This window comes from Eutrigla gurnardus (genome assembly GCF_963514095.1).
Source record: "Eutrigla gurnardus genome assembly, chromosome: 10".
Lineage (NCBI taxonomy): Eukaryota > Metazoa > Chordata > Actinopteri > Perciformes > Triglidae > Eutrigla > Eutrigla gurnardus.
In genome coordinates, this window is record NC_139924.1 from 19,478,048 (window position 1) to 19,493,514 (window position 15,467).

Sequence of the window (15,467 nt, forward strand, 5' to 3'; positions counted from 1 at the left end):
ATTGTGTTCTGTTGATGCTCCTCTCTGGCAGGTGAAAAGAAGAAGCTGACATGGAGCATGTGTACTGAAGGAGCAATATATTTGGACCGACAGTGGAGTTGACCAGGAGAAGTTGGGAGTCCAAAAACGGGGGCAAAAAGCGAAAAGAAGAAATAAAACAAAAACATTTAGAAGGGAGAATGAAGATTACTATTACTATTTACAGTAACCATGGTAACGGTAACCATGGTAACGGTAACCAGCGTAACAGTAACCATGGCAACCATTGTCACGGCTGTTGCTATGCTTTGTCATGGCAACACAGTTTGACATCATTTTAGTCTGTCAACAGGTTCCATACAAATGAATTGCAAAGTAATGGATACTGTTACAATGGTAATGGTAACCACGTGTAAAGTTTAGTGGTGGGGGGGGTTTATGGTGTGGGGTTGTTTTTCAGGAGCTGGGCTTTCCAGTGAAAGGAACTCTGAATGCCAAGAGATGTTGGACAATTCCATGCTCCCAACTTTGTGGGAACAGTTTACAACAACACCTTTGGGATGAATTAGAGTGGAGACTGAGAGCCAGGCCTTCCCGTCCAACATCAGTGTGTGACCTCACCAATACGCTTCTGGAAGAATGGTCAACAAGTCCCATAAACACACTCTCATGGGACAATGAACAAACTATCTATTGGCTCATGCCACTCCCATCTGTTTCCATATTTCTCTCTCATGGTGATCTCATATCCTTTCCCCAAGACATGTGAGCACTTTGAGTTTGCTGGAGGACAGAAAAACTTCAATCCAGATAATCAAGAGGTCGGAAACTTGATAAAACATGAGTCGAATGCACTCTGTAAAATGAATCGGCATCATATTCTCTAATGAAGGAACGTGATGATGTCTCTGATTCATAACTGTGAAAGCTGGAGGTTTTTTTTCAACATTACAGACTGAACTAAACCGGGGCATCTGCCTTGTTCTTTGCATTATCTGATGTTAATATCTTCTTCCGACATTTGCAAAATGTTTGTATTTTGCAAATAATTTAGGAGCACTAGCTAATGTGAAATCATACACATAACATACTCAATACAGAGTGGAAAGTGGTATGTTTTGCATATTAACACAGTTTGTTGCACAAGGCCATTATAAGTAAAGTGTACTTTTTGTCTGCATCTGAATGAATTATGGTGTGTGTTCTATAAACAAACTATAAGTGTCATCACATTGTTTTGATGGGATTCAATCCAATCCTCATTTTTGTCCACTGAGCCTAAAATGCAAGTCAGCAATGTGACATGAATGGAGAATGTAAATGTAAATAAACCCTCTGAAAACGTGGGCCCACTTAATTCAGAGATATTACAGAAACCTTGAAAAAAAACCAATGTATTATTATTATTATTATTATTATTATTATTATTATTATTATTATTATTAGCAATTTGTTCTTTCTGTGACAACTGTGCAGCCATTTACTGAACAGAATGGTAAAGCGTATTATTACTGCTGCTGCTAACTGCTATTTACTGGCCAGGGCTGCTGCTGTGTTGGAAAATGGAAACACCCCTAAATTATGATTCCACACTGCTTCATGAGCCATTATCTTCATCATGTCATGTGGGCGTATAATTATATTAAAGTACAGATAACACTAAACATTTCATGATTTAATTCACTATGATATATAATATTTATTTTTAATGTCATTTTCACCTTCTGTGCTCAAGGAATGCTAGTATAATAAATAAGGCAGACTTTTCTGTCGGATTGGAACATTCAATAACTATAATACTAATAATTATAATATAAAAAGGGATTTTAAACCAGACCAGGTTAGTGTCAGTTGATATAAAAGGATAGGCCTAAATCAGTGGCAAAAATAAATAAATAAATACAATAAAAAAAATAAAAAAAAGTCACCTTCCGTGATTCCGTCCGCGTTTTCCGCGCGAAGAGAAATAATTAAGTGAGAGAGGGCACACTGCTTCTCTGAGGACGAGGGTGCCGCCAGGGGGCGCTACCGTCCGTGTGAGAGCAGCAGCAGCAGCAGTGACAGCGTCTCCGGCTCTTGAGTTCCTCAGCACCGTTCAGATTGGGATTTCTTCCTCCGCTCGGCTTCATTCGCAGCGCATTCTCTTCTGGAAATTAACCGCTGCAGACGGAGCTTCGTCGGGAAGAAGCGCGGAGCTTTTGCGCCTCATTCAAGGACACCATGCTTTACTTCTGGATACACACCGTGTGGATCCCCGCCGTCGCTCTCCTCTTTGGATTTCAAGGCAAGGGATCGTTTAATTCTTTCTTTTTTTGAGTTCATGTCCGGACGTTTCCCGCTGGGAAACCCCGCAGTTGAGATGGAAATGTTTGTTGCGCGTCTGTCCGTCTGCTGCTGACTCGAGTTGTGAAGCGACGTGAAGTGAGTGACTTCCCTTCCTGAAAACAGCTGACGTGACGGACGCACTCGTGTTGAAGCCTGTGACTCTGTGCTGTTGACTGGTCCAGTAGTGGATCCAGTTAGTGGTGAGTGGAGCTCAGCTGATCTGAGAGCAGTCTTCATGTACAGTAGCAGTAGCAGTGTGGGAGCCAGAGAGGAGAGCAGCAGCCTCAGAGGCTGATGGTCCAGCTGACAGCTTCACTAGAGAGTCTCCTCTCAGCACACTAGACTTCAGCATGCTGGCCTCTGATGGAATGTGTGTGTGTGCGCAGTTCAGAAGCTTTGAAAGCTGAGAGCATTTTATCTCAGACTTGTTTCAAAACCGACTTAAAATACCTACATATTTTCACACACGTCTTTTCATTTTGACCTGTGATGTCTGTATTGTAGATTAGATCAGTCAGTCTTGACCTTTTGGATTCTGTTGGCTCTGCTCTTATGCTGGCAAGGAGCCTGTTAGAGGGTGTGTGTGTGTGTGTGTGTGTGTGTGTGTGTGTGTGTGTGTGTGTGTGTGTGTGTGTGTGTGTGTGTGTGTGTGTGTGTGTGTGTGTGTGTGTGTGTGTGTGTGTGTGTGTGTCTGTCTGTCTGTCTGTCTGTCTGTCTGTCTGTCTGTCTGTCTGTCTGTCTGTCTGTCTGTCTGTCTGTCTGTCTGTCTGTCTGTCTGTCTCAGCCGGTTGATGATGAGGAGGGTGGAGGGAAATTCACAGGTCTTCTCTTCTCTTCTGTCTACTGTAATGATACCCTCCAGACTTATAGTGCATCAGCAATAAGATTAATTGTAAATTGTGAATGGAGTGGTGACAGAAGCAACACCGTGGTCGATCAGCTGCTCAGTTTGACTTGACAGAAAACATGCCTTCTATGCACGTCAGCTGTTAAGAAGAGAGGGAACATAATAGAGTTGAATGAAAGATCCATAGATTCCCATCACTGCCTCTCACACTAAATCCGTTCTCAGTGAGCTTTTAAAGTAATTTCACTCCCCTTTAACTTTCCTCCTATTAGTTGAATTATACAGTAAACCTCCCTCTCCACCCCCCACTCCTCACCAGGCTTATATTACTTTCTTCACTTTACTTTCATCCTCCCTCACCTCTTATTTTATGGCTCTTGTGATTTCTCTCCTGGCATAATTCTCCCAAAGCTGCCTGCACATGACTGACAGTGAGACAGTGAAGCTGTGGCTGAACCGTGGTTTCCTCTCAGAGGAGCGGTGATGCCTTCTCACCTACAGAGCTTCTTTAAATCCCATCCATCTGCATGTTGATCCCGTTTGCTGCTGGCTGCTCAAAGTGCAACCAAGAGACGGAGGATACAATGACGGAAAAAAGTAAACCTCATAGTCCCATCATTGAAAGAGGATGGTGAGCTAGCTGCTTTATGATTTATAGTGGTTGATCAGGACTGTTGTAGTGTAGCTACAAGCAGACTGTATCTCCATCCATCCATCGTCTGCCGCTTATCCTGTATTCAGGGTCGCAGGGGGGCTGGAGTCGATCCCAGCTGAAATTGGGCGAAGGCAGGGTACACCCTGGACAAGACGCCAGTCCATCGCATTAATGAGAGAATATGAGGCACTCAGGAGATGTAACTGGTGTCCTTCTAAACAGAAACGGGGACAGTCATCAGTAAAGTCTCTGTCTGTGTTGCTTCATGTAGTTAATGTCATTGTAAGAACTAATGGGATGGCTCCACTTCCTTGGAGTAAAGTAGGAAGTTGGTAGTAGACCTGTTATTGAATATGTGCCACTATAATAACTGGAGGTCTGCTAATTTAATGATGCAGCAGCTGATGGAGGAGCTGTCCAGTTGTAGGTGGAGGAATCCACATGGTTGAGATTGTCTCACAACTCCAATGTCAAGGACCAAAATCAGTCCAAAGTTAGAGCACGCACACGTAATAGACCTCTGTGTGTGTGTGTGTGTGTGTGTGTGTGTGTGTGTGTGTGTGTGTGTGTGTGTGTGTGTGTGTGTGTGTGTGTGTGTGTGTGTGTGTGTGTGTGTGTGTGTGTGTGTGTGTGTGTGTGTTGTTGCTGTCCTCCATCCAGTATGGGGGTCCTGTCAGCTCAGATTGATGCTGTCAAGCAGCTTAATGATGCCTGTCAAGCTGAGAAACAGTCATATGAACACACACACACACACACGCACACACCACTGCATCAAGAAGCTGTGGAGTTAACCTCACAAAGTTATAAAGTCCACTTAAATGTCCATGGATGTAACATTCAACATTTGTGCTGCATCACTTCTGTCTCCGAGTTCAACTTTGCTATTTTACACAAGACAACAGGAAAACGGGCTCCTGATGTGCTGTTTTGTTTGTTTCTCTGGTCCATGTCTCTGCCTTCTGATGCTGTTGACAAAGTATTCATCCGTTTAACAATTGAAGTCATGGATCGACCTGTGGAAGTAGTTTATCTACATACACATGTATGTTATTACAATATGAAGCCAGTCTTGGCCTCACTTGTGTCTAATCTGAAGCAATAGCAACATCCCAATCACATTAATATTAATGAGACGGCAGAGAGTTTAATACAGTCACATATTCTCCACAGAGCAGTTGTATTTCAGGCTCTGCAGATTTACAGTTCTGTAACTTAATAACAGGATATTTTTGCTCCATTGATTTTTTAGCTCTGTACTTCTGCTGTCAGACATGGCTGGGCTTCTAATATTCTGATTATTAATCACATTGAATCACTTCTGGTACATTCACACTCTGCATGCTGTCTTTAAATATAATATAATGTGTGTGTGGTGTGCGTGACATCTCAGCTGTAGCAAGACTTTAATGTCAGACATGACATACCGATCAGCAGATACTTGCTGTCCATCGATGCCTTACTTTTTTTTTTTTCTACATACAGTTTATAGTTTGGATTTCTCTCTCTCCCCCACAATCCTCCTATAATAATAATCATAATTCCACTGGCATCTCTTGCTGTGTTTGCTCTGTGCTGTTCTATATACCCGTAGTGGAGACTTCATACATAATCTATTTCATGCTGCTTGGATACATTTAGAGTGATTCCCAGGTCGTTAAAAGGGTCTTAAATATAACTTGTTGAAACCTCCCGAAACTCTATACTATGGTGAGTTTGATCTCTGAACCAAAGCACTGCACTGATTACTGATTGTTCATCACACTTTGTCTAATGTGTTATGGGAATCATCAGTGTGATATTAGAGCAAAGACAATGGCGGTCAAAGCAGCTATTTGCCATCATGATGTATCGCCGCTAACTGCAGTGATGTTGTTGTTTCACAGTTATGGATTTACTGGGTCACATCATGAACGGAGCAACTTAGTTTGTCCACAACCTGACTTTCATTTATCCATTTCTGGAGCCTCCCTGCTGTCAGTCCTCTCACACACACACACACACACACACACCTTCCTCCATGAGGGGATTCAGCTCTCTGATACCAGTGGATGACTGACAGTTAGGAGATATACTGTAATGATAACATTAGCAGTCAGTCCACAGCCTGATAGTCACTTCTGCAGCCTCTCTCTCCTCTTCATGTTAAACTCTGCAATAAGAAAACCATCAAACACACACACACACACACACACACACACACACACACACACACACACACACACACACACACACACACACACACACACACCTGCGGCTTGCTTACACACACACCTCAGTTCAACACCCCTCACTTGGTCTTCAGCTATGGGAATACAGCAGCTAAATCAGTATAATAAATTGATATCGCACACCTCACGGCTCCACAGCTCGAACCGGCTCTTCGTCTTTAATGTGCCCCCGGTTATCAGTGTTATTAACATGGCCGACCAATCATAGCTCAACATTATTCACCATGGCAGCTTTTTCCACCCTGGTGGATTTGTTAATTCTAGAAAGAAACACTGGTACTAGCAGTGAGAGTTGGAATTGACCGTTTTTGTTTTGTTATGAAGATATTTCAGTCGTATTGTTTAAATAAAATAATTCAGTATTGTAGTAGTGGTTTATTGACACATGGGGTGGATGGATATAAAACCTTGTGGAGGCTCAGCCCAGCTCCTCCACCTCCTTAAAGCAAATTCAACTTTAAGTCAACAGCTGGTGAAAGTGCTTCCAAAGCAAAGACCTACCGCTGTTATTGACCACAGTTGTCTGGTTAATTTAAAGTCTTAGTTTCCACTCCGGCTAATGATACTGACTTGTGTTTTGTATTCACAGTGAGAACTGCATTCCTTGCCTAGATCAATACATGTCAGCGCTATGGAGTTAAATGGATTCACAGTAGAAAGTGTGGATTGGCTATAAAGTTACCAGAGACGGATGCAGCTATTCAGAGAGAGCACAGTTATGTGTTTTCTCTCTGTGTTATCAGAGGACTCGGCACTAACAAAAAGCCAGATTCACTGTGAAAGGAATCTTTTGTTAGTTCGTTCGTGTTCTCATGATGCCACTACATACTGATCGATATAAGAGCACATTCAGCTCCGATTTCATCGTCAACACATATAATGGTGCTCCTTCTGCTTGGTGTATCTTGACGGCTGTCTGTGGATGGTCCTTGTTGGCCCTTTGTTTGTTTGCTGAGATTAGATTTCCCATTATTTGCACTCATTCACAGATAAGACACTGACTCCTTACACAGACTGAGATGGCCACTAATCTACGATTCGATGTTAGCGATTGCACCAGACATTTTACAAGTCAATACCTGTAGCCTTACTTGTGTGTCTGCCCTCTCCAGTCCACCTGCCGCCACTGCGTCCACTGCATGGCTTCATACCAAAAATGTACAGTAATGAATTATGTGTCATATAAGCATCGGATTTAAATCTGAAATTATGTCAAATAAGCACTTTATTTTAATATCCCGTCTTGGATTGTCTGTCAACTCTCTCATCTCCCAGTAAAATCTGATGACTGCCTCTCTGTGGTACGTCTCTATCACTTTCATTTTATTATTGTAGCGTTCGATTGTATGTTGACTAGAGGTTGTGAATGTTTGGGTTTATATTATGGTTGGGATTAGAGATTATGCCGTTTGAGACAGCTTGCTCGCTAATGGATTTAGGACCATATGTTGAGTGTCGCTGTCCAAGGTCCTGAACATTCTCCCTGACTTAAATACCATTTGTGAAATAATAATCAGAGCTGCAGTCTCAGTGGGGCTTCTAACTGGGGTGAAATCTGTCTCCCATTGAAATTTGTTATGAAGCCATAATGTCTGTTACTGCAGGAGAGCTTTGAGGCTGAGAAACTTTGGGATGAAATTGGAGGAGCAGAAAGACAGAGATATATTGGAAGGGAAGGCAAGTTGGGAAGAAACGAGCGGAGACACAATGTATGTTATAGACGACTGTATTTTGTCTTAACAAGCATGATGGTGATACTGGTCGTGCTGTTACACCTAAGTGGACATTTCCTCATTCTCACGCATATTTTTGAATAGGGATTTCCTCTCAAACATATTTGCCACTTCACTTACCTCCAGGAAACTGCTGTTGCTATTTGTTGGAACTGTCTCTGTCAAGAAAAAGGTGACTTTAAAAAAAATAAAGGTACCTTATTACAATATTTTTGTGAGAGACAGCGAGAATGCAGATAATGTGATGTATTAGTTTACAATTATTCTATTCATAAAGTTAATTCTCTTCCTTTTTTATGACCATTGATGGAGGAAATTGGGCTCAGTGGTAATTTAGGCTTCATTTAGTCTTCCCGTTCCATATTATTTGTCAAATCCATTATACAGCATTCAGATTGGAAATGATAAGTGAACCGTGTTAAAGGAAAAAGACAAAATATGTTTTACCTGGTGATTTTTTTTTTTTTTAACGGATGAGTAGAAAATGAGATCAAATGTCAAATAAATACTGTTACTGCGCCTCTTTTTAAAATTATTCAGTAAACTCACAGGAAGAGATATAACTCATGGTCATCTGTTTGCTGTTGATGTAAATGTTTATGTATGACTGTTAGTTTATCCCATATTTCTCTTAAAAAAATGTCTTTAATATTATTGCTTGCTTTACACACTGAATACAGTTTGATTCTTTGGCTGAATTAAGTCTAGAAATGAAACATGACATGTATTTCAGGCTGATGATGCTGCTTGTCGGCCAAGGCAGAGGAGAATCTGTTCGTATTCACAGCGTGTGAATGTCATCCACAGATCGGATCAGTTCACTGTCAAAGCTTTGTGATTTGCTTGTTGAGCGGTTGCATCATTTATTCATCTTAACTCAGGAGGTTTGTTAAAACCTGTGGCGGCCATGTTTATTTAGGGTTTATTTAAAGAGCGATGGTTGACAAAACATGAGATAAATGTAGTGCACTGAACTGTAGAAGAGTCCTGTGGACAGGAGTCGAGCTGTGTGACGGGGTTGTGTTGGTTGAGATTTATCTGAAAGAGAAGGACTCGATGCAGTTGTGGAAGACGGATCTGAGCATCACCTACTTCTTTGTCCGTACTCGTCCTTGTTAAACAGATTACCTTCGTCTTCATCACATACATCAGATTGTGTTATTGAACAAAAACATCATTGGATGGCAATCAATTTAAGTTTAAGATGATAATATGGGCTGTGCTCCTGTTAGTAAAACAATAATAATTTACAGACTACAATATCTGGAGTCATTGACTCCCACATGAGGCCTGTCTTGTTGATTGATCACCAACAATATATTAGAGTCTCCACAGAAGCAAGATGACACACACATGCATATTCATGATGACAACACAGACAGCATGAATGATCATTATTGGGACCACGAGTTCATCTGAAAAAAAACCCCAAAAACTGGAGGACAGACAATTAATCAAGTCGGCTAAGGCTGATATTAATATTTGTTCTGCTGATACTAAAGATGAGTTGTCACCGGAGCTTCTCAGCCAGCAAGTTACCGGAGTTCAGCCGCACATCGGCAGCATCAATCCATAGTCGATTTTTCTTCTTTCCAATGACACGTTTTCCCCATTACAGCAGCTTAACGAGACTCAAGTTGTGGTACTTATGGTCTCATGATAGATCACATATTACCTCCCCAACTCCTCTACTCACTGCGAGTGCAGCATTTTTTAAATGAAGCAGCCTCATTTCCCATAAATCACCACTGCATGCTGTAAGAGGAAGATGTATCGGGGCTGACTGGGAGCTCCAGGACATCGTCCTTTGTACGTCTGTCATTCTCTCAGGTGTGTGTGTGTGATCGCCCCTTCACGAAAACCGATGAACACCAATGATATAACGAATCCTACTTGAATTCCAATTCTATCACCATCAGTGAGAATTATTGTACTTACTGTTAAGTGAGTTAATTATTAGTATAGTTATTGTGCACAAGTGGTAATAGATCTGGAAACCTGGGGGTTAGACAGCTGACATTGTTTCAGACAGTTTCACACCTGAGTTTATACTTTTATTTTCTTGTTACAAGTGCTTGATACACTCGATTCATCAATCTCCTTTATACTGAAAAAATAAACTGCAACTATGTCAGCAGCAATGTCCTTTTAAAGGTTATTCTCCCATACATAATTTAAACTAGTGCTGAGCCTGATGACTTGTGCCAGCTCTCGCCGTCTCTGATTCCTCCCAATCCTGTTCCTTTAATGTGCTTCATTTTCCTACTACAATGTGCTGCCACTCCCTCTCTGCTCGCAGTATGTGCTGATTCACAACAATAGAGGCTTCAGTGTTTAGTGAAGATATCGACCTTGTTCAAGCAGTCAACCACAGATTTAATTGGCTGAGAATACATATTTTTTTCTTTCCTGTTAGGCTCTGTATGTCTCTTTGATTATGACTGTAAAACCTCTGAATCCTCTAGCATTTTGGTCTAACATTGTCTGTATCACAGTAAGAGATAGAGAAAGTAAAACAGTGGTCAATGAGAGGAGAGAGCTATCGATCTATGACCTCTCTCCAGCAAAACATGTTCAGAAATCGGAGGAAACAGTCATAACTATCAGCCAGTGGACAGCAAAATAAAAATCATAGAACCAACATCTGCAGGCGCTCAAGGCTGAGAAAATAAGGGAGAGTACGTGATCTCCGCTGAGATGTTACAGAACTGTCGTTGATGTCGCCAGCGAACTATCCCCTCTGCAAACACGTCCACAGTGAATACAGGTGATTCTGGGTTTACAGGTCATGGACTTCAGTCCTGGATAACATGCTGAGAATGTGTGGACTGTGGAGTTTGTGTGTAAGACAGGATACTGGATGTACTCTATTAAATACTATTAAATAAAAAGTATTTTCAGTTATTGTGAAACTGTGAAGTGGTGAAGACCTTGAGGCACCTTGTGTGATGAGAAAAAAAAATGTATGTCGAAGGTTATCAACAACTCTTCATTCATATTGTAAGATTTTTCCCTGACATTTAATAAATATGTTCAGAAAGAGACCTTTTTTCACTGAGCACTGGATTGGTTGTGGTTGTGATGAAGCTGATACGTCCTGGACCTTCCTATGCGAAAGGAAAGGAGATTACGCCGACCCACAATTCTTTGCGAGAGCAACATTTAAAGTGCTGCACACCTCGGCCGTTCTTGAAAAAAACCAATATGTATATTTGCATATTTAACAATTACTTTCATGCAGGCATAGTAAGTAGAATTGTGTTGATAAATGTGTGGACAGTGATAATAATAATTATTATTATTTTTTTTTTATTTATTTAAATCATGTTACAAATGTTTGACAGAAACGAAACTAAAACCACAAATGAAATGTAAAAACAGCAAACGGTCAAACAGGAAGGAGGAGCTGCTGGACCTGAAGCCGGTCAGTGAACCAGCTGTTTATAAAACCAACAACATGTGGAGAAGTGGACGACACGCTTTTTGTAATCCATTATTGTAGTTTCTCCAGCGCAGATGCACGTTACTCGCTGGTGCCGATCATCAGCTGTCAATCATCAGCTGTCAATCATCAGCGGCCGAGTTTTAATGACGTAGCTTAGTGAAAGTCCGGTCGGATTCTCTGAGCACCACGGCGTCTTTTCCTAAATCCTTTTGAGTTCTTCTGTTGCCTTTCCTTAACCCCGTGACGTTTTCTCCAAAGGTCAAGGAATAGGAGTTAGGACTGAATTTTTTGACTAATCGACTGCACCCTCAGTGATTCAACGACTGTTAATCCCACCATCTTCTACAGTACAGCCTCTGTTTCTCAATGGTTCCGGTAGTAACCTCCACCAGCATGTTGAGGTGAAACCCTGGTTTAATGTTTTTATGCAGTTATTTGGCCTCAGATTAGATTCTGATTAAAGATTAATATGTGTAAATGGAAGAAGACGTTTGGCTTCTCAGAGGCATCATTTGCATGCTGAATGTTGTCACTGCAAACTTTTACTAAATCCCTCTGACATTCATTGATCAGACAGATGAAGGAGAGTTTCCTCATCTGTCATCCGTCCTGCTTCTCGTCCTCCTCTCTCCCTCTTGTTTCTCATCTGTCTTCTATCATTAGTGCTGAGGAGGTGTGTGAAGGTTGTCCAGCCTGTCTGTGTCCCCTTAATGATTAATGACGGTGACACAATGCATGTGGATGACGTTTTCTCCTTGAGAGATTTCAGGGTTTTAGGCCTTAGGGGGGATATTGGGATTGGGCCGATGCTTTGCGACGGTACTCGGATGGTATTCATTACTGCAAAACATCTGCTCAGTGAGTCGCTGTGAGTCGGTTTAGTTGATCTGGAAGTGGCCCACTACATTAACATCCGCTCTGTCCATCCTGCTCCGTTGATTCGAAAGGGAATGTCCACTCTACTGCTCTTTAATCTATGTGGATGGAACCCACCTTAAGCTTCCACCTGCGTTACTGTGATCAATGGATTTATGGAACGTGACATTTATAGTTGTAGCACCTCTGGGAAAGTTTTGGCTGATTTTAACTTATGACTGCACTCAGAGGCACAACGATGACACTGGCTGCTTTTTGAATACTCTGCTATTCATCCAGAGTTACTCTATTTTTACAGTAACGTGCACCAGACTGATGCATGTCTGAATAAACAATAAAATGGCCCTGGAATTCAAATGTTGATCACCAAAGCCCTGCACATAATCATTTTGTAAATGAAAACATTGAGCTCTCTGAAAATGTACATTATGCCAGAGGCTGTTTTCATGATGTTGAAACAGCCTGCTGTTATTTGAACATGAACCAAGTCACACGTAAGTAACACAATTGCATATTTTTCAATTTGCAACTGGCATTAGCGAAGTGTGGGCTGAGAAAGAAAACAAAAATAGTCTTGTTTGTTCCAGTGAAGCACATGTGAATTTGATACAGGTATGTATTACGGGTGGTGGACATATTCTCTGTGATGATGCCCTTCAAGTGTTTTTTTTTTTTTTTACCAGGAGGGACGTCCACGCTCACCTTTCTGTCATTAGCTTCCTGCCATTTGATAAAATGTGGCCATCGATTCCCACAGGAAATGAGTCAAGCAGAGCATCACCTGATCAGAGCTGCCGGCTCCCTAATGGGGAGAGAGGGAGAGCAGGGGTGGAGAGAGGGATTGTGGGAGGTAGGAGTTCACACTAACAATGGAGGGATGAGAGGTGGGAGGAGATGAAACAGCTTAATGTGAAATACAAACACACACACTGAGAGTCGTCCAGCAGCATATTGTTCCTGACTCATTGGCAGCTTCCAGCCTGAGGGCTTCACATGCTGTTGCTTTAGCAGCGAGGAGTGGAAATGTTTAAACATAAAGACTTCTCTTTTTGTATCTGCTGCCTCTAAAAAGGTGCTGAACAATCATAAACCTCAGTTTATGCTTCTGCTTTAACTCTTCGACATGTCCCATTGTGTTTATTTATAGTCAGATTTAGATGCTATTTATCCCCGTTCAACATTATGTCTCCAAATTATGTTGCTCCCTAGCATGAAAGAAATCAAGGCAAACATCTATCTAGACACAGTGACAGGTTTATAGACACACTTGTAGCACCCAAGGTTCACTCTCCACAGGTTGTATCACATCAGGGTCTCGTGTTTTATCGTCACGTGTGATGCTGACAGTATCAGGAGAGAATCCAGGAGAGCCTGTGACCCACAAAGAGGTGAAGAGAGACACAGCAGGCAGGAGATAGAAACACAACACAATCTGCTGCCAAGGTTAGACACCTACACAAATACACACGGCCATATAGCTCGGGGCTCCTCAGTTGGTTAACATTAAGATTCCCACCATTAAATCTACTGAATGGCATGAGCAGCCTCCAGCCGTGGTGGAGGACAAGGAGCAGCCTGCCACAGCAGGAGAGGCCAGGATGGGAACAGCGGGGGAGCAAAGAGACATAATCTGTCCCGAAGGTGAAATACAAGACTGGCACAGTCAGTGATGGAGGTTTAAAATGACTACAGCAAAGACTTTAGCTACTGTAGATGACGGGGGGGGGGAATCAGGAGCCGTTTGCTAAGTGTTAAGCCGTAAGCACTCGGTCAGATGCCCGTAAATGATCTGTGAATCTGCCTCTCGTTGACAAACTTCCCTTGTTTAAAAATACCTCAAGTTCTGTTGAGCATCATCATCATCATCATCATCATCATCATCATCATCATCATCATCATCATCATCATCATCATCATCATCTTCCCCATAGTGTGTCTGCATATGAGATATGTGATGGAGTCCAGAGGCCTTGTCCTCCCTGGTGGAATCGATGTGTAAATGCTCATTGAGCAGCTCTAAATACATGTAATCCTACAGAGCCCTGGGGCGGCAGCATTAGAGAGGGAGATGAAGCAGACCCTAAACAAAACTAAAGATGGCTGTCAGCTATTCAAAACCGCAACAATAAACAAGAGCAATATTGTTGTGGAATTCTTGAAATAACAGATATTTGTTCTGCTTTTAGCTTAGAACGTTCGAAGGGAGAGTTATAGGTTTATGTGGAAAGGGTGACATGCTTTCACAGCTCTGTGGGCTTCTTTCACTGTTGTTTTTATTGTTGTTTGCAACAATCAATACATTTTAAATCGAATTAAAATGGAAGAGTTGTTGGATGTAATTGTCGAGTTGGTTTTCATTGGATCTGAACTCATAATCACGAATGGTTGAATGCTGCCGATTTAAATTAATTGTGTAGATAAAAGTTCTCAGCAATGCTGCCCATATTTTACAAAGTGCACAATGACATTCTGCAAGGACCCTCAACCTTCTCTCGCTGCTTATCCACCAGAGCTGATTGAGCTCTGACTCCCCCCTCCTCATGGTCTGCCCTCCTCTTCTCTCTTTCCACTTCTTATCTCCTCTTTTAAGTGCAAGAATATCGGGAACATATAAATAACTGAGGCAAACAGAATAAAGACAGCTACAGACAAATTAACTCCGATAGTCTGAATCAATTGAACTCAGGTCAGTGCTGCTCGATGATGAATGTTGTGACAGCGCTGGTATTACTCTGAGAGTCAAGCATACGCTGTTTATCCTCATAGTGGTTCAGCCCTCCACTCAGAGAAAACATGTTGTGTTATGATTGACACTCACAGGTGATCAGATCAAAAATCTGACCTGAGGAAATACAAGATCATCTACGAACATGATCATTGCTCCTCAGACAAACAACAACATTGTCGGAACATGATATATGTGAATGTGTTATGTTCATGGAAGTATATGGGGCTCACTTTATGAAGCACATGTTTTAATAATAATTAAAATTCACCACACGTTTTTTTTTTTTTTTTAATCCCTATCAGAACCAAATCTTATATCTACGACGGCGTATTACGGCCACTGTAGGAAAAAAAAATAAAAAAAATAAAACTGAACCGAGAGAGGTGGGCAATATTCTGAGAAAAAGGTCGCAAATTTGATAGTTTAAAGTGGCAAATTTGCTAGTTTATTACGATGCTAACAACCGGCATTTATGCTAGCTAACTTCTCATGAATGTCACTTTTATCTTTCTAATTAATCCATCCCAACGTGTGACAATGTTTTGCTAAGGTCCTTAGGGTGATGGCTGGTGATGGTTATCATTGGTTCATTTTATATGGGCCAAATTGTCATCTTATGGGTGTTTGTTGATCGGGTGGTTTGGCTAAGCT